We start from the raw sequence: 25,381 nt of genomic DNA on the forward strand, positions 1-25,381 counted from the left end.
CATAAAGTTAACAATACTTAAATTCTGATATAAAGTCAATAAATCTTATGTCACATGATAAAGGAAAAGGAAATAAAATGAAGATATTTTCTTAGTACAAATGTATACATGAACAAACATGTTTTTAACAAAAGAAGGAGGAAATACTCGTGACAGTTACAGTCCTTGTTTCTACACCTGGTCGTGTGGTTGTAGCTGGTATCTTCTACTACCCATTCTGTTTTCCCTTTCCCTTCAGCAAGCACCTCAGCAGGCTGTGATTTTTTTTTCCTGGTGGAGTGCCCCAAATCTTCATTCCTGAGGGGTCTGGACCATTTATAGTCTAGCCTGAACTGGGCTGTTATAGTTTCCCATTGACCTGAATCACAGGACTTGGTATTACTAAGAGACAGCCTAAAGCATCCGCTGTACTCTATGCATACTCTTCCTTACCAACATTATGGAGTGGTAGACTGATTTCATGTTGATAGTCCAAATCAGTCAACCCAGCCAACACTGTAACTCCCTTCTTAGCCTGTTAACTTAAAGGTAAGAGGAGCCCAAAGTGTCCAGGCAGCAACCTTAACTTCCAGTTTAATGGAATCATTCTTGTGTCTGCTGTGGCAGCATTCCGCCCTCTAGGCCAGCAGACCGTAATGTCACGGGAACAGGAAGCAAAAATTTTGCTAGTGGATCACTGAGGGTGATGGTGAGTGGTACCACTTCCACTTCCATCCCTTGATTCCTGTACCCGAGAATCCTAGCTGTAAGAGAAATAGTACCCTATTTTGGACTCTGATTCAGAACATACACAGCCTTCTGAAGAAATTTACCCTAGTCCTTCAAAGTACTGTCACTTAGTTGGCATTGTAATTGTGACTTCAAAAGGGCATTCCACTGTTCTAACAATCTAGCTGCTTCAGGATGATGGGGAACATGGTAAGACCAGTGAATTCCATTGAGCATGAGCCCACTGCTGCATTTCTTTAGCCATAAAGTGAATGCCTTGGTCAGAGGCAATGCTGTGTGGAATACCATGATGGTGGATAAGGCATTCCGTGGGTCCACAGAAACATTGGTTTCTGTAGTCTTGGCAGAAACATTGTGTACAGGATAGGTCTGGAGTAAGTATCTGTTCCAGCGAGGACAAACCTCTGCCCATTCCATAATAAAAGAGGTCTAATGTAATCCATCTGCCACCAGGTAGCTGGCTGCTCATCCTGAGGAATGCTTCCATATCGAGGACTCAGTGTGGTTTTTGCTGCTGGCAAATTGGGCATTCCGCAGTGGCCGTAGCCAGGTCAGCCTTGGTGAGTGGAAGTCCATGTTGCTGAGCCTATGCATAACCTCCATCCCTGCCACCATGGCCACTTTGTTCATGGGCCTATTGTGCAATGACAGTGGTGGCTGAAAAAAGAGGCTGGGTGGTGTCCACAGAACTGGTCAACATATCCACTTGATTACTAAATTCCTCTGCTAAGGTCACCTGTTGGTGAGTACTCACATGGGATACAAATATCTTCACAGTTTTTGACAACTCAGAGAGGTCCGTCCATATAGCTTTTCCCCAAATTTCTTTGTCACCAATTTTTCAATTATGCTTTTTTCAAATCGCTGACCATCCAGGCAAACCATTGGCTAGAGTCCACAGATCAGTATATAATCACACATCTGGTCATTTCTCCTTCCAGGCAAAGTGCACAACCAGGTGCACTGCTCGAAGTTCTGCCCACTGGGAAGATTCCCTTCACCTCTGTCCTTCAGGGATGTCCTAGAAAGGGGCTGAAGTGCCTCAGCACTCCACTTTCTGGTGATGCCTGCATATTGTGCAGAACCAACTGCAAACCAGGCCCTAGTCTTCACTTCCTCTGTCAACTGATCATAGGAGACTTCCCATGAGGCCATCAGTGCAGGCTGGGGAAGAGAAGGCAGGGCGGCAGGAGTGGAGACCATGGGCATTTGAGCCACTTCCTCAGGTAACTTACTTGTGCCATCAGGACCTGCTCAAGCCTGATCACGTATATACCACTTCCATTGATGACAGAATGCTGCTGAGCATGCTCACTTTATGGCTAATAGGTCAGAAAGTGCCCAGTTCATAATACGCAATATGGTGACTTGATGACCCATAGTCAAATGTTCAGTTTCCACCAAAGCCCAGTAACAGGCCAAGAGCTGTCTCTTAGAAGGATAGTAGTTATCTGAAGAAGATAGTTGGGCCTTGCTCCAAAATCCTAAAGGCAAAGAATAGAAATTTGCATATCAAGTGATAGCATTGTGTGTAACTCATTTTTATGCCTTTCACGTTGCTTAAAATGGTACTTTCTTTGTGGTAGGTGCTCAATCATTGTCTATTGGAAATAAGAACTTACGCTGCTAAGTCATTTCAGTGGGAGGTGAAGAGTGGTACATGCTACATTCCATCTAGCTGATGAATTTTCAGGTAGAATTCTGTCCTTCTTCACAGAATCTGCATAATTCTACTTGAATTTTTTTTTAACCCAAAGCTTGAGGCAAAGTATGAATAAAGCATGTGGGCCTTGGGATTAAAGCTGAAGCCTGTTATTTACTGAATGTGGGACCACTGGCAAGTCTTGCACCTCCTGAGCCTCAATCTTCTCATCTGTAAAGCAAATAGTCTCCGTGTGCGGGTGTTCCTTCAATCAACTTTTATTGAGTCCTATTCTATGTCATATTTTAGCTCATATGATTCTCAGATCACTCCTATCAGTTTGGCACCTATTTACTCCCAGGTAGTGCAGTCAATGAACGATACAACTACTCTTTAATCAACAAAGCATATGAAATAATCTGTACAAGAGTCATCATCTAACTGCTTTGTCACAAATCCTCTTCTCTAACAAGCCAACCCTGAGCCCCCTAGGAGAGGTAACAGCCCTTCTCTCATACTCTATGGTTGTGTCCTCTGGTTCTGTCTCTCGTAGCATCTATCTCATTGCTACAGATGTTCATTTTCCATTTCTTTCCACTGAGAATGAGTGACTCGCAGACAAGATATGACTTATCTTTGAATTGCCAGTACTAATATTATAAATTTTTAATCAAGCTTTAGTAAGTGAATAAATAGGTAAATGCAAATAAATAGGTAAATGTATATGAATGAATGTGTACTTTTTGTTTCACAGATTTGATTTTCTTTAAAGCAGGATATTATCGGCATGAAGCCACAGCAGATGTGGCAGATATAGCCAGTTGCCAACATAATATCTATTTTTTTCTTTCTTTCCGACTAAGAGGACGGTTTTCTTTACAGGCAAAACAAATAAAATGATCCTATCCTGCAGTAAAACACTGGTTATGCTATACTTATCCCCAGACCAGTTTCAAACCTATACTAGTAGATTAGTGACAATCCCTCCAGTGAACACCACACTGCTGAAAGTCAGACAACAAGCATGGTCTCAAGTGATCAGCCATCCAAGATAAAGGTTATCCATTTTCTGAGCACTCCTGCTCCTAAAATTCTTCTAATCCTCAATTCTTTGCATATAATCACCTCATTCCTGTGTTCAGAGAAACTATGTATAATAGATACCCAAAGGAAAACTACATTCCCCAATATCTTTTGCTGCAAATACATCATGTGACACAGCGTTGACCAATGAAATAAGGGAGGTCTACTGTGGATTTCTGTGAAAATTCACTTTCCTAATCTTGTCATGCTCCCACATCCTTGTTGCCTTCTTTTTTCTTGGAAGTCTCCCCTGAGGCAGAGAAACAATGACCCTATAAATTGAAATTTGCAGATATATGCCAGGACAAATAGTATAGGAAGGTCAGAGGAACTTATTTCCTTCTGGAACAACCCTGGATTACATACTCCTAGCTTTTTTTCACTTACTGGGATCTTCAAAGGAGCCCTTGCAACCCGTTACAGTCCTGACCACCACCTCTCACCAGTCCTGCTTTGGCATCTGTTCTAAGGGGAACACTGTGCCTATTCTGAGCAAGGATCAAGGCAGGGATGGACTAACCAACTCATCTCCATGTTGAGCTCAGAGCCCAGAGTGTGTGCAGGCCATCCTTCCTAGAATCTGGAAGTTGAGTGACAGTTCTCCCTGCACATCACTTGGCAGTAGACAGATATCATCTATGCATGACATTGTGTATCAGGCCATTCATGCATTGCTATAAAGAAAGATCTGAGGCTAGGGTAATAAAGAAAAGAGGTTTAATTTACTCACTATTTTGCAGGATGTACTGGAAACATGGCACTAGCATCTGCTTGGCTTCTGAGGGGCGTCAGAAAACTTCCAATCATGGCAGAAGATGAAGTCAGGGCAGGGGTCTCACATAGTGGGAGCAGAAGCAAGAGAGAGAGAGAGAATTATGGGGAGGTGCCATATAATTTTAAACAACCAGATCTTACGTGAACTCACTATCACGAGGATAGCACCAAGCCATGAGAGATCCGCCCGCATGACCCAATCACCTTCTAACAGGCCCTGCCTCCAACATTATGGATTACATTTCAAAGTGAAACTTGAGGGGACAAATATCCAAACCACAGCGCACAGCCAGAGGTGGTTATTGGTGGGACTAAGTTTCCTAGGTGGTCCTTGTAAGCAAACTAACATTCCTTCTCTTTTTCATAATGTGTCATCTCTTTCTGGAAAGCCCATGCTTTTAATCATATGAATTATTAGGCTTCCACCACCCAATTGTGGGGATATAAAGAAAAAAAGTGCAAACAAGGTGTGAGCTGGCACCTCAGGTTTCAAGATCTTAGAAAAATGGCTTGTGACAGAGCATACTGTCCTCAACACACCACACATGCACGTAACTCCGTGGCTTGTGAGAGTCCACAGCCCTCCTCAGTATTTCTGAGAATAAATAGGCAGCCATTGTTCTTGTGGCCTCCCCTGCCTTTTGGGCTCCAGATGCCTCATTCAGGGTCTCTATTATTCTCCACATTGACCTAGACTTGAAATCCAGTCCCTTCACTGATTTCTCATCAGCCTCCCACCCGCACTCCAAACTCACATGAAACGTGTGACTTTATAGAGTGGGTGTCACTTCACACACCATCGAGCCAACAAAGTGGCCAATTTCCCCTCTCCAAATAACCTTTTTGCAATCTCATCATTCAAGGCCCAGCCCCAAATCTACTCTCCAGCTCATCTCTCCCATTCCTTCTGTTGTTAGCCTTCTCCCTCCTAGGGCCACTGGGTTCTCTCCATGTCCCTGCAGAGGCACTCATGCGTTTCTCTGAAGTCCTTGGGTTCTACCCACCACATCAAACACTTGATTTTCCACATAGTATTTCTCTCCGTAAATGGATTCCTAGTGCCTATTGTTAGAATAATACCAAGTTCCCAGGTTTTTACACCAGCACTGCTGAGAGAAGGTTAGCAGCTATGTCACAATCCCTGTGATAATTCCACATTTCCTTCTTTCTGATTGAAGGAAGGACAGAATTCACTACGGTGGAGGCACAGCACGTCTCCAGTTCTGCTATTGCCTGGTCACACCGCAGCAGAGATCTGATCTTCTCTGTCTCATTAGCCCCAGATGAATCACAACTTCAGAGTCACAAATCAGTGGGAGCAACTCTCTTCTATTCAAAGAGCCACCAGCACCATTTGTAGTAAACGCTGTAGTAAATGCTGGCCACACACTGCTGTAATTGGCTGCTTTTTTCAAACACTGAGAGACAGCAGGGAAGTGTGAAAACAGGTCATGCACAGTGGGAGGAGCACGAAGCAGAGATTTCCTGGAGCAGACACAAATAAGTGGAAAGTGATATTCAAACCATGGAAATCCAATGATTAGGTCATTCAAATCTCTAAACCTGAAATTTTGGAGGCAGCCAGGTCTGAGTTCAATTTTCAATTATTCACTTATTAGCTAAGTATCCTTAAATAAATGGCTGAATTCTCCCTTCTTATTAATATAATCAAGCTAATGTTTCTCATCCCACAGGTCTGAAAGGGGAAAATGCATTAAGTGTTCAATAAATGACAGTTTTCACAAAGACAAGTCACATGGAAACTGAGCCAGTTCATAAGCTGAGCCTTTTGAACAGCATTGCTCTCACATACAGTTACCCACTTGCAAGCAAAGCAATTTTATTTTTTATTTTGTTATTATTATTTTGAAACACAGTCTCACTCTGTTGCCCAGAATGGAGTGCAGTGGCTCAATCTCAGCTCATTGCCCAACGCCTCCTGGGTTCAAGCGATTCTCCTGCCTCAGACTCCTGAATAGTGAGATTATAGGCATGCGCCACCACGCTTGGCTAATTTTTGTTATTTTAGTAGAGTCAGCGTTTCATCATGTTGGCCAGGTTGATCTCAAACCCCTGACCTCAGGTAATCTGCCCGCCTCGGCCTCCCAAAGTGCTGGGATTCCAGGCATGAGCCACCATGTCCAGCTACAAAGCAATTTTAAACCCAGCCTCCAAACACCGATCATTTGACTAAACTGAACTTTTTTTCTTGAGTTCTTCTTTGAAACACTTTCAAAACAAAATACAGAAAGCACAAATGTTAAATTTATATCTTGTTAGATGTGGCCAATGACATTTCTCTCTTTTCTGTTTTGTTTGGAAAGAGCATCCTCTTCCTTCTGGACTCTCCACCAATGTCATACAGCTGATAAGCTGGGATTTCTTTCTATGTCTGATTCGAGAGTCCAAGCTCTTTATGGTGACTAAAATTCACACATCAGTGGCTCCAGTGGTGCAATTGGTTAGCACACGGTACATATAAACTTCAGACTTCTCTAGCCTTTTCAAGCCACAATTATCAAATAAAAGAGATCCCCAGTAAAGAGGGTAAAACATATCATAGCCTAGGCAATTAATAATGGGCAGAACAGCCTTTGTGATTCAAGAATAAATTTAATGTTCATATAAGGTCTAGTGTGCTTTCCACATAGTACTGATATCTCCATGAATTTCCATCAACATAAGAAACAGAAGTAGAGTTTCTAACTCACAGCTGGGGAAAATAGTTGGTATCTAATAAACACATGCTGATTGATTCTGTGATTGATCGGATCTGTATCCATCACTGCCTTCACTAATGAGGATGCTGATATATAACAGAGCAGCTGTTCAGTTGAAAATAAAGACCACTCTTCTGTAATATAAAAACTGGAGCTTTTAAATCTTACAATTACAGCACCAGAAGTTCACTGGAATCTCCCCTTCAGCCCCTATAGCACTGTGAGTTGCACAGTGTCTAAAGTTGGGGGCAACACACTTTATTATGCATCTGCAATCTGGATGGTAGTTAGTTTGCTGTACACACTTGTTGCTGGGAAACAACCACACATTTCTGAATAGCTTTATTACTAGAAGGATTCAGGGAACAAACCAACCAATCAGAACCTTTGCCATCATTGTTAACCCATGATTACAAGGCAATACGTTGTTCTTTGCTGTGACCACTTCATGCACCCTTCATCCCCCACCCCACAAGGCCTAATCTTCAGCTTCTTTGAATTTAAAAAATCTTCTTGTTGGGTTCATTTGGGGCATACAGGTTGCAATTGAGTGTGATTACCATTTTGCTATTGTTATAAAACCACTGCCCTAATGAGATAGTATATGCATTTATTAAAAAAAAAAAAGTAGATTGCATACAGATTTCTCTACTCAAAGTGTCAGCCTTAATTAAGAAATAAATTAACTGACCCATTAGCCTCCCATGATCTATTTCTTTATTTTCTTATATAGCCATGGTATTCAAGAACAGTCAGCATTAATTTTACTAATTATTCACTAACAAAACTCCATAGATATTGATTGGCCTTGTAATACAATTTTGCCAACACGTAACATACTGTGTGTCTTCCAGTACATTCAAACCTAGCGACTATAAAGAACTATTTCTGCTTGTTAACATTTTTCTTCCATCACGTCAGTATTAATAAGATTTTCTCTTTACTAGGGCCCTACAAGCAATGACGGAAGTAAGACATTACATAACAATGAAAAAGTCATCTAATTTATGCTCCAAGTGGAAATTCCTAGGTGTGTGTGAGTCAGAGAGGCGGAATTATTTCGTGTAGCTTGTACCAAAAGATTAGTTCTTCCTGCTAATATTATGTAGATGTGAAGACTGCGGAGTAACCAACAGACACTGGAATCATTTAAACATAATTATACCAATTTATTTTTAATCAACACATGTTAAAGTAATCCTAAAATGACACAGCACATGTCACCACAGTGAAAAGCCACAATAATTTCATTTATGTTTTTCAAATATTTAATTTTATGTCTTCCTTGTTCTGGAGGCTTCCGTTTTGTTTTTTGTTTTTTTTTTCTTTTTTTATTTTCTTGCCTAATAGGGAAAAAAAAAAAAAAATATATGTATAAAAATATTTGAGGGGAGGTAGGGACTATGATTTTTTATTTAAATATCTTTATTGATAAAATTTAACTTTTTACATTTACACAAGTAATTTACCATCACTGTAATACATAGAAAATTGAATGTAAAATAGGCAAAAAGAAAATATCTACACTCTCACCAACCAAAAATAATTCCTGCCAATACTCTCTTTTGTATAATTTCCTCCTCCCTCTTTCCACTTTCTATGTTTGCCAACATTTGCACACAGTCTTCATTGCTAGGGTTTGTCCTTGAGCATACTGTTCACACAGATGACCCAGGCGAAGGTGGTGCAAGAATTAATAAGGCTTTCCTTCATCATTTACATCTATTTTTTCTCTAGATGACAGCACAGGCAATTCAATAGTATTTCTTTTGTGTTTTATGTTATTTCATTGTTTGGGAAAAAAAAACTTACAAAGGGCTTACTTTCCCTCCCAAGACTCTGAGGAGAGAAAGCCATACTATTAAACATGTAGATTTCTTATTCAGCTCATCATTTTTTCTCTTTTTTAAAGCACTCTTACCAATAAACAAAAATCCATAAAATCTACTTTGATTAAACTCTTCCCACAGTGAATCATCATATTGCATGCAGGAGGTCAAGGAACATTTACATGCTCCAAAACTCCATAATGTGACCCATTGAGAACCTCCCCTCCACTTACCTGTAAGAACCCGTTGGGTCAATTTTGAGATCCAAGATGGCCAAATAGGAACAGCTCCAGCGAGAAAAGCGCAGAGGGTGAGTGCTCACCGCATTTCCAAACAAGTTTTCACTGCCCACAGACCAGGAGATTCCCAGGCCAAAAAGTGCCGTGAGTTTTCAGTGTGGCAGTTTCAGCCAGTGCCAGCTCAGCTGCACAGAAACTCACACAAGTCTGGGCAGCCATTTCAACTGGCACCTGGAATGCCTGGGAGACAGAGTTGCCCATTGAACTGAAAGGGAGGGGGCTGAGACAGGTAGCCAGGCAATCTGGCTTGGCAGGTACACCCCCACAAAACAAGCAAACTGAAATGCTTGGGACTGAGAGTTTTGCAGCAAGCGCAGCTGGACCCAGGACAGTCCAGCTCAGTAGGGGGAAGGGCGTCCCCCACTACTGAGGCAGTCCGCCACCACCAAGGCAGTTCACACAGCAGCTGGGCAGAGCCTGCAGCAGCTCAGCAACACCTCTGCTGGCAGACTGTGACTAGACTACTCTGTGAAGGGCGGGGCATCTATGAAAACAGGCAGCAGCATCACAGGAACTTATAAATAAAGCCAACCTTCCTAGGACAGAGCACCTGGGAAAGGAGGCAGTTATGAGTTCAGCTGCAGCAGACTTAAAGGTACCTGCCCAGCAGCTCAGCACAGAACAACAGAGCTCCCAGCACAGCACTTGAGCTCCTATAAGGGACAGACTGTCTCCTCAAGCAACTCACCAATCCCCGTATACACAAAGAGACACCTCATTAAGGAGAGCTCAAGCCAACAACTGGCAGGTACCCTTCTGGGAAAAGGATAGCAGAGGAAGAAACTGGCAGCAACCCTTGCTGTTCTGCAGCCCGCATGGGTGATCCCCAGGTGAGCAGAGTCTGGAGTGGACTTCCAGTGGCCCTGAAGCAGAGGAGCCTGACTGTTAGAAGGAAAACTAAGAAGCAGAAAGAAATACCCTCAACATCAACAAAAAGGACATCCTCTCAGAGACCCCATCCAAAAGTCACCAACTACAAAGACAACAGGTAGATAAAACCACTAAGATGGGAAGAAACCAGTGCAAAAAGGATGAAAACACCAAAATCCAGAATGGCTCTCCTCCTCCAAGGGATCACAACTCCTCACCAGCTAGGGATCAAATATGGATGGAGAATGAATCTGATGAATTGATAGAAACAGGCTTCAGAAGGTGGGTAATAATAAACTTCTCAGAGCTAAAAGAACATGTGCTAACCCAATGCAAAGAAACTAAGACCCTAGAAAAAAGGATAGATCAGATGCTAACTAGAATAAACAGCTTAGAGAAGAATATAAACAACTTGATGGAGCTAAAAAACACAGCATGAGAACTTTGTGAATCATACACAAGTTTCAACAGCCAAATTGACCAAGCAGAAGAAAAGATATCAGAGATTGAAGATCAACTCAGTGAAATAAAATGAGAAGGCAAGAAAGGAGAAAAAAAGAAAAAACCAGTGAAAAGAAATGAACAAAGCCTCCAAGAAATGTGGGATTATGTGAAAAGACCTAATCTACATTTGACAGGTGTACCTGAATGTGACAGAGAAAATTAATCCAAAGCTGGAAAACATTCTTCAGGATATTATCCAGGAAAACTTCCCCAACCCAGCAAGGCAGGCCAACATTCAAGTCCAGGAAATACAGAGAATACCACAAAGATATTCCTCAAGAAGAGCAACCCCAAGGCACATAATCATCAGATTCACAAGGGTTGAAATGAAGGAAAAAAAGCTAAGGGCAGCAAGAGAGAAATGTCGGGTTATCCACAAAGGGAAGCTCATCAGACTCACAGCGAATCTCTTGGCATAAACCGTACAAGCCAGAAGAGAGTGGGGGCCAACTTTCAACATCCTTAAAGAAAGAACTTTCAACCTAGAATTTCATATCCAGCCAAACTAAGCTTCATAAGTGAAGGAGAAAGAAAATCCTATATGGACAAGCAATTGCTAAGAGGTTTCATCACCATGAGGCCTGCCTTACAAGAGCTCCTGAAAGAAGCACTAAACAAGGAAAGGAACAACCAGTACCAAATGCACCAAATGGTAAAGACCATCAACACAATGAAGAAAATTTGTCAACTAACAGGCAAAACATCCAGCTAGCATCAAATGGCAGGATCAAATTCACACATAACAATATTAACCTTAAATGTAAATGGACTAAATGCCACAATCAAAAGACACAGACTGGCAAATTAGATAAAAATTCAAAACCCATTGGTGTGCTGTATTCAGGAAACCCATCTCACATGCAAGGACACATATAGGCTAAAAATAAACGGATGGAGGAAGATTTATCAAGCAAATGGACAGCAAAAAAAAAAAAGAAGGAGTTGCAATCCTAGTCTCATAAAATGGACGTTAAACCAACAAAGATCAAAAGGGACAAAGAAGGGTATTACAAAATGGTAAAGGTATCAATGCATCAAGAAGAACTAACGATCCTAAATATATCAATGCATCAAGAAGAACTAACGATCCTAAATATATATGCACCCAATACAGGAGCACCCAGGTAGATAAAGCAAGTTCTTAACAACCTATAAAGAGACTTAGACTCCCACACAACAATAGTGGAAGACTTTAACACTCCACTGTCAATATTAGACAGATCAATGAGACAGAAAATTAACAAGGGTATCCAGGACTTGAACTCAGATCTAGACCAAGAGGACCTAATAGACAGCTACAGAAATCTCCACCCCAAATCCACAGAATAAACATTCTTCTCTACACCACATGGCACCTACTCTAAAATTGGCCACATTATTGGAAGTAAATCACTCCTCAGCAAATGCAAAAGAATGGAAATCGTAACAAACAGTCTCTCAGACCACAGTGCAATCAAAGCAGAACTGAGAATTAAGAAACTAACTCAGAGCCACACAACTTTATGGATGTCGACGGGATAAACAATGAAATGAAGGCAGAAATAAAGACGTTCTTTGAAACCAATGAGAACCAAGATACAACGTACCAGAATCTCTGGGACATATTTAAAGCAGTGTCTAGAGGGAAATTTATAGCAATAAATGTCCACCAGAGAAGTGAGGAAAATCTAAAATCAACACCCTATCATCAAAATTGAAAGAGCTAGAGGAGCAAGATCAAAAAAATACAAAAGCTAGCAGAAGACAAGAAATAACAAAGATCAGAGCCAAACTGACGGAGATAGAGACACAAAAAACCCTTCAAAAAATCAATGAATCCAGGAGCTGGTTTTTTGAAAAGATCAACAAAATAGACAGACCACTAGCCAGATTAATAAAAAAGAAAAGGGAGAAGAATCAAATAGATGCAATAAAACTTGATAAAGGGGATATCACCACTGACTCCACAGAAATACAAACTACAATCAGAGATTACTACAAACAACTCTATGAACATAAACCAGTAAACCTGGAAGAAATGGATAAATTCCTGAACACTTGCACCCTCCCAAGCCTAAACCAGGAAGAAGTTGAAACCTTGAACAGACCAATAACAAGGGCTGAAGTTGAGGCAGCAATTAATAGCCAAAAAAAGTCCAGGTCCAGACGCGCTGAGCTGAATTCTACCAGATGTACAAAGAGGAGCTGGTACCATTCCTTCTGAAACTATTCCAAATAGTACAAAAAGAGAGAATCCTTCCCAAATCATTTTATGAGACCAACATCATCCTCAAGCCAAAACCTGGCAGAGACTCAACAAAAAAAGAAAACTTCAGGCCAATATCCATGATGAACACAATGCAAAAATCTTCAATAAAATACTTGCAAACTGATTGCAACAGCACATCAAAAAGCTTATCCATCACGTTCAAGTAGGCTTCATTCCGGGGATGCAAGGCTGGTTCAACATATTCAAGTCTATAAATGTAATCCACCACATAAACAGAACCAAAGACAAAAACCATATGATTGTCTCAATAGATGCAGAGAAGGCCTCGACAAAATTCAACAGCCTTTTATGTTAAAAACTCTCAATAAACTAGGTATCGAAGGAACATATCTCAAAATAATAAAAGCTATTTATGACAAACCTACAGCCAATATCTTACTGAATGGGCAAAAACTGGAAACATTCCCTTTGAAATCCAGCACTAGACAAGGATGCCCTCTCTCACCACTCCTATTCAATATAGTATTGGAAGTTCTAGCCAGAGCAATTAGGCAAGAAAAGAAATAAAGGGTATTCAATTACAGAGGATGTCAAATTGTCTATTTGCAGATGACATGATTCTATATTTAGAAGATCCTATCATCTCAGCCCAAAATCTCCTTAAACTGATAAGCAACTTCAGCAAAGTCTCAGGATACACAATCATTGTGCAGAAATCACAAGCGTTCCTATACATCAATAACAGACTTCAAGTGAGCCAAATCAAGAACAAACTACCATTCCCAATGGCTACAAAGAGAATAAAATATCTAGGAATACAACTAATAAAGGATGTAAAGGACCTCTTCAAGGAGAACTACAAATCACTGCTCAGGGATATGAGAGGGCACAAACAAATGGAGAAACATTCCATGCTCATGTTAGGAAGAATCAATATCATGAAAATGGCCATACTGCCCTAAGTAATTTATAGATTCAATGCTATCCCTATCAAGCTACCAATGACCTTATTCACAGAACTGGAAAAAATCACCTTAAACTTCATATGGAACCAAAAGGGAGCCTGCATAGCCAAGACAATCCTAAGCAAAAAGAACAAAGCCGGAGGCATCACACTACCCGATTTCAAACTATACTACAAGGCTACAGTAATCAAAACAGCATAGTACTGGTGCTAAAACAGAGATATAGACCAATGGAACAGAACAGAGGCTTCAGAGGCAATGCCACACATCTACAACCATCTGCTCTTTGACAAACCTGGCAAAACAAGCAATGGGGAAATGATTCCATGTTTAATAAATGGTATTGGGAAAACTGGCTAGCCATGTGTAGAAAGCAGAAACTGGACCCCTTCCTGACACCTTACACTAAAATTAATTCCAGTTGGATTAAGGACATAAACATGAGACCTAACACCATAAAAACCCAAGAAGAAAACCTAGGCAAAAGCATTCAGGACATAGGCATAGGCAAGGACTTCATGACTAAATCATCAAAAACATTGGCAACAAAAGCCAAAATAGACAAATGGGACCTAATTAAACTCCACAGCTTCTGTACAGCAAAAGAAACAACCATTAGAGTGAGGCGGCAACCAACAGAATGGGAAAAAATTTTTGCAATCTACCCATCTGACAAAGGGCTGATAACCAGAATCTACAAAGAACTGAAACAGATTTACAAGAAAAAAATCAAACAAACCCATTCAAAAGCGTACAAAAGACATGAACAGACACTTTTCAAAAGAAGATATATATGAGGCCAACAAACATATGAAAAAAATGCTCATCATCACTGATTATTAGAGAAATGCAAATCAAAACCACACTGAGATACCAGCTCACTCCAGTTAGAATGGCAATCATTAACAAATCTGGAGACAACAGATGCTGGAGAGGATGTGGAGAAATAGGAACACTTTTACACTGTTGGTGGGAGTGTAAGCTAGTTCAACCATTGTGAAAGACAGTGTGGCCATTCCTCAAGGACCTAGAAATAGAAATTCCATTTGACCCAGTAATCCCATTACTGGGTATATATCCAAAGGATTATAAATAATTCTATTATAAAGACACATGCACAAGTATGTTCATAGCAGTGCTGTTTACAATAGCAAAGACCTGGAACCAATCCAAATGCCCATTGATGATAGACTGGACAAGGAAAATGTGGCACATGTACACCATGGAATACGATGCATCCATAAAAAACGATGAGTTTGTGTACTTTGTAGGGACATGGATGAATCTGGGAACCATCATTCTCAGCAAACTGACACAAGAACAGAAAATCAAACACCGCATGTTCTCACTCATAGGCAGTTGTTGAATAATGAGAACACAAGGACAAAGGGAGGGGAGCATCACACACTGGGGTCTCTTGGTGAGGGCCAAGGGAGGGACAGTGGCGTGGGTGGAGAGGTTGGGGAGGGATAATATGTGGAGAAATGCCAGATGTAGTTGGCAGGGGAATGGAGGCAGTCAACCACATTGCCATGTGTGTACCTATGCAACAATCCTGCGTGATCTGCACATGTACCCCAGAACCTAAAGTACAATATTAAAAATAAAAAAGAACCTGTTGGGTCCCAGTAAGTTTCCAGCCCTCAACTACAAATACATGATTGGACTTTTACTGCAGATTTAACCAGACTCCTAGACCATTTCTGACTCCCACGGATGGAATTTAAAAGGCTGAAGCTCCACAGCCATTTGCTCAAAATTTTTGCTTTCTTCCCAAACAAAGGAAAAAAAGTCATTTCTGACAAAATGATAGCATCAACATTTTCAGTTTCTGGGCAGAAACCTTTCCTTTGCTTCATCAATAGGCAAACATATTTTCCTCATAGATGTCAGTAATGTAATTTTGTGTTTGCCATTATCAGTAACATTGCAAAATCAATATTTATCCCTTCTTTTACTTACTCATCCCTTTGAAGAATTTGCTATAGGTCTGCTCTCTGTTTGCTTTTTAAGATATAAAGGAGCATTAAACCTGTCTTTGCCCTTAAAATTCTCATATTCCATGAAAATCCAGATACAGAAACCAAAAATGCCAAAATGATGAGACACTGTAAAATTGATGTTTCTGTCTGCTGCAGTCAAGGATGATCAGGGCACAGTAAAAAGGGCCTCATTGGCAGCAGTGAGCAGAAACATGGGACTGCAATTCCGAACACCTGGGGTAGAGATTCCAGGGGCTAAAACTGTAGGGAAGAGCAAGGATCACATTGTGAAAGCTGAACATCAAACGTATGGACATTTACCAGCAATCACTGGGAAATCTTGGAAGGACATTAACCTCTGTTGCTTGCTTTAGAGTCTCGTAATTAGCAGCCAAATAAAATAACCATCTTTAGATACAATGTCTAAAGGAAAGTCATACTCCTACAACTTGGTGGGGCAAAGGATGATTTACTAGAGATATAGGGGTTTGATGATCATGTTTTCAGAGTAATTTTGCATTTATGTCTGACCACAAACCAGAATTTTTTGAGGGGTGGGCAGAGTCTCACTCTATCCCCCGGGTTGGAGTGCAGTGGCACGATCTTGGCTCACTACAACCTCTGCCTCCCGGGTTCAAGCAATTCTCCTGCCTCAGCCTCCCAAGAAACTGGGACTACAGGTGCATGCCACCACGCCTGGATAATTTTTTGTATTTTTAGTACAGACAGCATTTCACCGTGTTAGCCAGGATGGTCTAGATCTCCTGACCTTGTGATCTGCTCACCTCAGCCTCCCAAAGCTTTGGGATTACAGGCATGAGCCACTGTACCAAGCCAATGGCTAACAAATTTTAACTCTTACCCATCCCTCCTATTCTGCCCCACGTCAGGGCAAACTAATAAGAAAGCCTGGGTACACCGTCTTTGGCAAAAAGAAAAGAAAATATCTATGCTCTTACCACCACCTAGGGGATTTTAATCATGCAAGCCCCTGCCCGTTCATAGGAATCCTTTCCCTGGCCCCACTTTCTAACCACAGGGCAACTTTCTTACATTGTTGGTGGCAATATAAAAGATAAAATCACTTTGGAAAATAATCTGGCAGTTTATTTAAAAGGCCTGTGCATGAATATTTATAGCACCTTTATTCATAACAACCACAAAACAAATTCCCATCAAGAGGAAAATGGATAAACCAACTGTGGTCTATTTATACAATGGAAAGTAGAGGGGAGACCTCTTTAGTGCTACAGGAGGACAAATCGTGGTTCAGTGAAGCAATTTACTTACTTTTTTCAGCACTTATTTTTATCTGTGCTACTCCGATGTTCCTTCTAACAGGAAGGGCCAATTGGGTTTGGAGAGGGCGTGGTGGGAAGGCTGAAGGAGGCTGCTTTAGAACCAGAATCCCTGTGTATCATTCCCAACTCTGCCATCTATAAACTTCATGACTGGGGTATTTATTTACCTATTCTAAGGCACAAACGGCTTAATTTAAAAAGAAATGGGGAGGAGGAGTTGTAAGTACTGCCTTACCATATTATCCTAGGGACTCAAAAAGGAGATATCACCCCTGTCTGTGCTCAGCACATGGCCTGTCACAGAGTAGATGTTCCTTAAATACTAGCCTGAATCAGAGGACAGAGGAGTGTCCTGTTCATCATGTCCAGCTGATGCCTTGGTATCTAAGACACCTTTTTAACATTCACAACACCTCACCTTCTTTATGAGGTTTAAAACCCTGCTTGAATGATTCTGTAGTTTATTATCAATGTTAGTGGTTCACTGTGTCTCTCTCTTCTCTATAATTAGTAGGATGATTACAGAAACTGTACCTATCAGGAAGAAGTTCGGTTTTTATAACGTAATTCACCTAAGGCAGGTGAGTTGAGAGATAGTTGGATATCTCCATTAAGAGAGTGCTGAGGCTGGGACACGACATTTTTTTGGCACTGAAAAGCTAAATGGAAGCCAGAAGGTGTTTCAGGGGAATTCTGTGTTGTGGGCTAGTGACTCTTTAATCAGGTAAGCTGAAACCTGCCAACAAGCCTATGAACTCTAAATAAGAATTGCCCAAATCCATCTATTCTAGCTTGTCTCAAAAGTGTTCCCTGAAAACCACATCCCCTGAAAAGAACCTCAAAAAAAGGAGTGAGGGGTAGGATCAGGTAACTTTAGGAAAGCATGAATATACTAATTACCTTCACCTTAGAAAGCCACACTAGAGTTTAGCTAATAAAAATTTCAAAGACTTCTGCTACGAACCACATTTACTTAAATTTAGGAGAATATGGCTTCAACAAACTTACTGAAAGATGAAACTATTTTTAATAACATTCATTAATGTGTACATCATTTATATAGAGTAATGGGAAATGGAAAAATCAGATATGTACCAATAATACAAATTAAAAGTTTCAAATCAAATAATCTATCTGTGTACTCAAAAAACAATTTGATTTAAATTGGAGAAACCACATGCTGAAGGAAAGGAGAAAGTTACTTGGTTTTCTTTCCAATTCCCTGGGAGAATCAACTTTCCTTCTCCCTCTTCACTATACGTGAGCTCTATCACCTATAAAATAGATGTTAAATGGAAAGCTGAAAAAAGAATCTTTCCCTTCACCTGCCTAGTATGTTTCTCCTGTGGTAATTAAACATGAGTGTTGATTTTCCAATTCCTACTTTCTATCTCTACTGACCTTAAGATCCTGTTTCTAAGAGCTACGAGGAAGGGGCTGACTAATAAGGGTTTTTGGGAATTGCAATAAATATTTTGAAATTTAAGTCATTTTGTGTAGAAACAAACAATAGTATTTAGGAAACACATTCCCCCAATGTATGCCCTCTGTCAATATACTAAATAGATAAAGTAGAAATTTGCTATTTCCTTTTCTACACATATATACATATTCGAATGCTTTACCTGTGCCTGGTAAATTATTCAGTTAGGTCACCCTGGAAGCTAAATTTCTGCAGAGAAGAGCTGTGGCAGGGAGAAACTGGCTGGCACCATTCTTTGCACTGTTGCAGCCAAGCTGAGCAGAAGATTCTAACAGTGTCCACTCAGTGGCGACTTTTCACTGGCCGGTGCAGGGGCTGTTCCCTTATCTAGTGGTTCCTGGGGAAAGCTTAGTGCCAAGGGAAAACAAAGAGCCTGAAAGAACAAATTTATGCTAAAAGTGTTTGGTAATTAATTTTGCTCATTATGCATGCATAAAATTTGGATGTTTACTCCATCCCATGAACTGCACCAAATGCTAGGGATGAAGCTGACAGCCAAGCAGACTAGATCGCTGTTCTTATAAAGCTGCCATTCCAGTGGGAGAGGCAGAAAATTGACACTGCATGAACTAAATCTAAAGCTCAATGCAATCACAATGGCCTGTTCCTGTCCCTCCAACTGCCTGTAGGCAAAGAAAGTATCTCTCTGGATTTCTTTTCTAATGACCAGTTAACGCTTTATGTTCTCTTCTTTGTGTTTCTCTCATTCTCATCACCCCATTCTTTTATTATTTTTGCACACTTAAATAATGACTCCTACACGGACTTAAAGACAACAAAATTTAAAATAAAATTCATAATAATTCAGGATATCTACCTAGGATTTCCAAACAATTTTGCTATTGAAAAATATATATATATGTTCTTTTAAAATACATAAATATATAATTAGAGACTTTAATTTACTAGTTAGTCTTCACAGAGGACTTAATACATTCCAGATACTTTTCTAAGTGCTTTTTAAATACATTAACTTATTTTAGCAGCATATTGGCCTTAAAGAAGGTACATTTATCATTCCCATTTTACAGATAAGCTATCTAAAAGTAGATGAAGCTATAATAATACTTTGTTCAATACAGCCATTTAATAAGGTGATAGAGTCACACTATGATTCTGGCATTTTTGACCCTGCATTGCCTTTCAACATGACCACGTTATTAAAAAGAAATATCTATTTATTATTCAAAAAAAGAAAGAAAAACAGTGGAAGGATATAATTTCAGAGTACAGGTAGACCCTAAAATTACTTATATAAAGAATTCACTTGTCCTAATTTTTCTCAATTCACAGTAGCCTGGTAAATGCTTTATCAAAAGCTATTGCTGGCCCGCTACCCTGTATTCAGGAGCCAGAGCATCGAGACATTAGCAACATGGAGGTTTTCAATTCCCATCTCAAGCGACAGCTCCAGACATTATAGATCAAGAGCATAACCATGTTAGTCTTTGTTAGAATAACATTCATAATCCATTTCATAAATACTTTTAAACATCTATAAAAATACCTGAATTTTATCCCCATTTGTATTTTAATTTTAATAGAACGTTGCAGCAGTACAGGGGCTGAAACTACCACCCCTTGAAGCTTCATAGGAAGTCAAAAGTTTGGAAAACGATCATCATATGAGGAAGGGTTCTACACACAGTCCAAGGTCTTCAGGGGGCTGAGAGTCCTCTGAAATGAATCACAAAATGTTTCCAGTTTCTGCAATGGACCCATCACCATTCTGGAAGATTTATAGCTTTGAAATGATTTTAATACTATATTTATTCTATAAGGGCTTAAAAACCACAGCTCCTGCCTCCGTCGCTAAGTTACTAATTGGGGCAAGTCATTTGTTCACTCAGTATACTCAGTTTTCCTAGGTATCAAATTGAAATAACATGGTTTCTGCCTGGCACTGTTTCAAAAGGATAAAAATTAATGAAGGTATATAATCATAAGCTGTTATTATTTCTCTGTTCCCCATATCCCCTCTGAGAGAGCTTGTGAAATTTAGCCTTTAGTTTTATGAGGGTACTTCTGGGTATAGTATAAATGGACCATACCATTTGCTCTGTTTCTTTTAGAGACTTTATTTCAATATTTTATATATACCCCTCCCCCGTAGATATTTTAGCATTCTGTACTTACTGTTTTCTGAAAATTGTTATTTTCATTTGTTCCCAAAAAACAATAAAAATTTTAAATTGAGGGTAAGTATAAACAGGAAACATTTCACTCTGTTCATCAACATGTGGATGGGATTTGCAGTGGGAACAGGCAAATACTCAAATGACAAATGATAACTTCCAAGATCAAAATACCCTAATAAGCATTATCTTAAATCAGACCAGCACTTGTGTAGGCATAAATGTGCAACAATGAGTGGCCGCAAAGGAGATATCTTCTAATATTATTATTATTTTTAATCTAACAAAAGAAATTTTTGAAATGATGTGCTTTTCTTCTTTTCTACTTTTCTTAGAAAAATAACTACAAAAAAAAAAAAATCTCTTCTGGAACCCAGCAAACTCTGAGTATATTGTGTCATTGTCATTCACTTCTAGCTTCAACTATGTGTCTATGAAAAACTACACCTATATAAAGCACAATTTTTAAATCCTACTTCAAGTGTTTTTGAAAAGCACCATTCAAATTGCATCATTTTCATTTTGACGAAAACATTTAAAAACATCTTTGTGAATTAATGTGATATATAAAATACATGATTGTTAACTCTAGTTCTTCTACTATGCAATAGACCACCAGAACAAACATATTCCTCCTAACTATAGCTTTGTACCGGTTGACCAGTCTCTTACCATCCCCTCATCTCCATCCTCTGGTATCCACTATTCTATTCTCTACTTCTATGAGAATGAATAAATACATGTTTAAATTAATGGTATGCTAATTTCCCTGATTTGAGCATTATACAGTTCATACAAATATCCAAACATCACATTGGTGCCTCATAAATATGTACAATTATTATGTCAGTCATAAATACTTTTTAAAATTGCATTATTTTCACACCAATGGAAGTTCAAGTAACGTGTATTTCGATTTTAAAGCTTACCCTTATAGAGCCTGCTTTCATCATCTCTCTCTACACAGGAATCACCAAACAATTATGACAGGCAGCTTTAGCAAATAAAAAAATGTAATGCTCATTTAAATTTGAATTTCAAATAAATAGCAAATGTGCTCAGTATAAGTATGTACTACCTATTGCATGAGACATGATTATACTAACAGTTTACATGTCGTTTATATCAAATTCAAATTTACCTTTGTTTTTTATCTTGCAACCTTACTAATAACGTGTTAAACATCAAGGATCTGTGTTGTGACGTTACCACAATTAGATAAAACTAAACCATTAAGGACAGAAACAGAACTGTACTGAAATTCATGGATAATTAGGAGAACATATATAACATGAAAGGAAGGTGTTTTCCTCTTGACTTTTGAAAGTTAAACAAAACTATGTTCTTACAGCAAAGGGGGAGAAGTCACATTTTGCATAAGCATCTCATCTTCCAAAATTGGAAGAGTCAGCTGTATCACACGTCCCACAACTATTCAGACATTAACAATACTATTCATAACCTTGAGCAGAATTAATAAGAGACACAAAATGAACAAAGAAGGCTAAACAAATTAAATGGATCTCTTCTTTCACTGTACAATAAATTTTAGTTTTGTTCCAAGGAGATCATATATTTCATTATTATTAAACGTGTCAGCAACATTTTACCTGTGAAAAGCACAATTTTTTTTCCTACTTCTTCCCCATTATTACCCCAAGCCCCTTATTCCATACTTTATGAGTCAGAGGAGGTCTTAATTGCTGCTTTTCAGTGTTACAAACTCTGAAACCCAAGGTGGCATTTTGCTAAATGGATTTTACATATGGAACATTGTTGAACATTTGCAAAAAATAATAATAATAACACATAATATAAACACATTCTTAGGATTTTTCTCTTATGTGTAACCTTTAGAAGTGGAAATAATAGGCCTTTATCAGGGGAGCAAGACAAGTTCCGGTTCCTATTAACTTCACATGATGTTATTTCCCCTTGTGTGGCATAGCCTACAAGCTACCTTACCATTTTCTCTCCTCTCTCTCTCTCTCACCCATCCCTCAATTCTGAGAAACGTATTAATTATTGTAATATAGAGAAACACTATGAGGTGTGAGCTGCGTGAGCGTCTTGATGCTCCCTGCTTCCCCCTTTGCCTTGTCCACTGGGGTATTTGTGTGTTTATCAATTTTCCCTGCATCATCAGTGTGTTAAAACTGCCAGAAGAGAAAAAGAAATGATTCCCCTTGAATGTAGGAAGAATTGAGGGTCTGCTTTGAGAAAATAGAATAAAACTGTTGTGGGGAATAGTCGAATATGGTAACTGGGGGGAAGTTGGAAATTATTTACAAAGCTGTGTTTTGCGTAATACATTTTCAGAATGATCTGATAGGGTGATTTTGATAATTATTGTGAAAAGGTGTGTGAAGTATGATGCACAGGACCTGGCACCTGGAAATTGCACAATAAATACTATTGATTATTAAAGGTCAGTTCTGTTCCTCTTGTGTGTAAAGCATTATAAATCCTGCAAGGTGGGTGAGATACAAGTTTTTTATGAGACCTTAATGTCAACAGTAAACTTGCAGAGAAGACCATCTTCTCCTCATGGGGTCCATAATAATGTCAAAGAATAAAAAATGGTGGCCTGGATGACACTGTGTGCAGAAAAAAGGGAATGTGAATTTGAGGGGAATTTCACCACTTTCTGAATGGTGTATCTTGAAACAGCCTTGCTCAAAGGGTGCTTTATCATAGGTGGGGCCAGTAATCTTGGCCTGTCCAGAACAATTTTGGCTTTGGACTTCCATAAACCAAAGGAGATCCACAACCAAGGGACATGAGGCATCTCTATGTGTGTCAGCCTGATTGACCTGTAGGATCAAGAGCAATGAGAGCCACAACTCAATCCCTCAAGTTTCTGTATCTTCTCTTTCCCTCACCCTTAGGACCACATCCCAGCAATGCCATAGCCAAAGGAAGTTTGCTCTCTCTGCTGAAAAACAAGCCACTATATTTATCCAGATGCATCAGCCAGCTTCAGAACTTATCAAAAGTAATGTAAGATCATTTTTTGTTTTAGAATCCACCCTCACTCCTTCCATGATCATTTTTGTTCCCCTGGAGCCACTTCCTAGGATTTCTGAAGCTGTCCCATCATGTTGTCTGGGATCTAGCACTGGAGAGCACTACTGGGTCTCCTCCCTTCCCATCTCTGCACTTTGCCTTTTCTCTTCCCTAATCACTTATCCAGCAATCATATATCCTATTCCTTTTGGCCCACAACCAAGAAAGTGTTGCTTCAAATTCTGAAATAGACAGTGATTTTATGTAGCACATGTATACAGTAACAAAAATTAAAGAGGCTATTTATTGGATATGACATATCTGTCTTATATAGTTCTAGTGCTTTATAATTCACCAACAACTCTATGAGGTGGTACTGATTTTATAATCATTTCATAGACAATAAAAACTGAGGCTTGCAGGGATGAAACAGCTTGCCCAAGGTCAATAGTTAAGAAGGTAATGGAAGAAGGATTTAAACCTAGGGTGCTTGTGTTCAAAGCATGATCTGTTAGCTACTAAGCTAGCACATCTTCATCCCAGGTGCCCTTTGAATTGCATTGACATTTTAAAAGAAATTAACATGAGGCTATGACTTCCTACCCTTGAGATCAATCACTGAGAATATCTAAATAAATTTTGGTTATGATTAGAGGTTAGCAAATCAACAAGATTTCTTAAACCAAATGTAGTCCTTTTAAGCACACTAGCAGTATGGAGAAGTAAGATGCTAAAAACCGACTCTCCCACATATAACTATAAACTCTGGGTAAAATACAACAGGCAATTACCTTAGAGCTCTAGAGAATGAAAAACAGCAGGAAAATTTTGGAGAGGAGTCAACACATGGAAGAAAAGGCAAAAAAGCCAAGTACTGAATGAGTTTCTCATTTACGGGATTTGGCTATGAGGCTAACTATGGTTGTGGGATAGTATAGAGGTACTAAACCTCCCGCTAAAGGTCTTTCATCTTTCTGACCAGAAAAGACAGAGTAAGCTGCCTCATGAAACTAGGACCACTGGAAAAGGGGGTTTATTCCAGAAAGGAGAATACTAATATATAAAAAAACCAAAATATAATATATAAATCCTGCTAAAATTGTTGGCTGCCCATTAAGTTACTATTGCACAATGTACACTAAAGTAATCTGAACTAAAATCTAGAATCTAGGCTGCTACCCACTACCCACTCTAACCAAAAGAGTTTTCAGTTTGCATTTAATTTAGCTAATTGTTTGCTTAAGTATGAACAATCTTTATAGAAATGTAACAGAATCCAGAGTCATTAAAACATATTACTTACAGTACTCAATATATGATCTGTAATTACTCAACATACAAAAAGCAAGAAAAATGGCACCTATTTTTAAGAGGAAGGATAATTTTTAAAGGTCCAGTCCTGAGATATTTCAGTGGTTGAAATAAACAGCAAGGACTTTAGAACAGCCATTAAAACTATGGTCAGCATAAAAAGGTAAAATATTCCTATAATGAGTGAAAAAACAAGAAAGTCTCCTCATGGAAGTTAAAATCATTAAAAAGGAAGAAATGTAGAACTTATAGTATCTGAAACAAAAATCTATTTGAAGCAATTAAGAACGGGTCAGTGAACTTGAAAATAACTTAGCACAAAATACCCGATCTGAGGAAAAGAAAGAAAATTATTTTAAAACTTAAAAAAGACTCAGAGAAGTGTTAGACAATATCAAAAGTTGTTAACATACCTGTTACCAGAATCACTGAAGGAGAGTAGAATAAAAATGAGGAGAAAGAATACATAAAGTGATAACAGCTTAGAATTATCCACATTTGATTAAGGGTACAAATTTACAGATTCAACAAGTTCAGAT

General features: G+C 39.2%; 1 long non-coding RNA gene across 1 annotated transcript; it reads right to left on the bottom strand.

Moving 5' to 3' along the window:
* Window positions 1-212: 212 nt before the first annotated feature.
* Window positions 213-20,196, bottom strand: LOC116553691. The gene is made up of 3 exons (XR_004269868.1): window positions 20,186-20,196; window positions 4,945-4,950; window positions 213-306 (listed from the first exon to the last, which is right to left on the bottom strand). It is a non-coding gene; the product is annotated as an uncharacterized LOC116553691 (long non-coding RNA).
* Between the last annotated feature and the right edge of the window lie 5,185 nt (window positions 20,197-25,381).

This window comes from Sapajus apella, unplaced genomic scaffold (genome assembly GCF_009761245.1).
Source record: "Sapajus apella isolate SASKATOON/1434 unplaced genomic scaffold, GSC_monkey_1.0 scaffold13, whole genome shotgun sequence".
Lineage (NCBI taxonomy): Eukaryota > Metazoa > Chordata > Mammalia > Primates > Cebidae > Sapajus > Sapajus apella.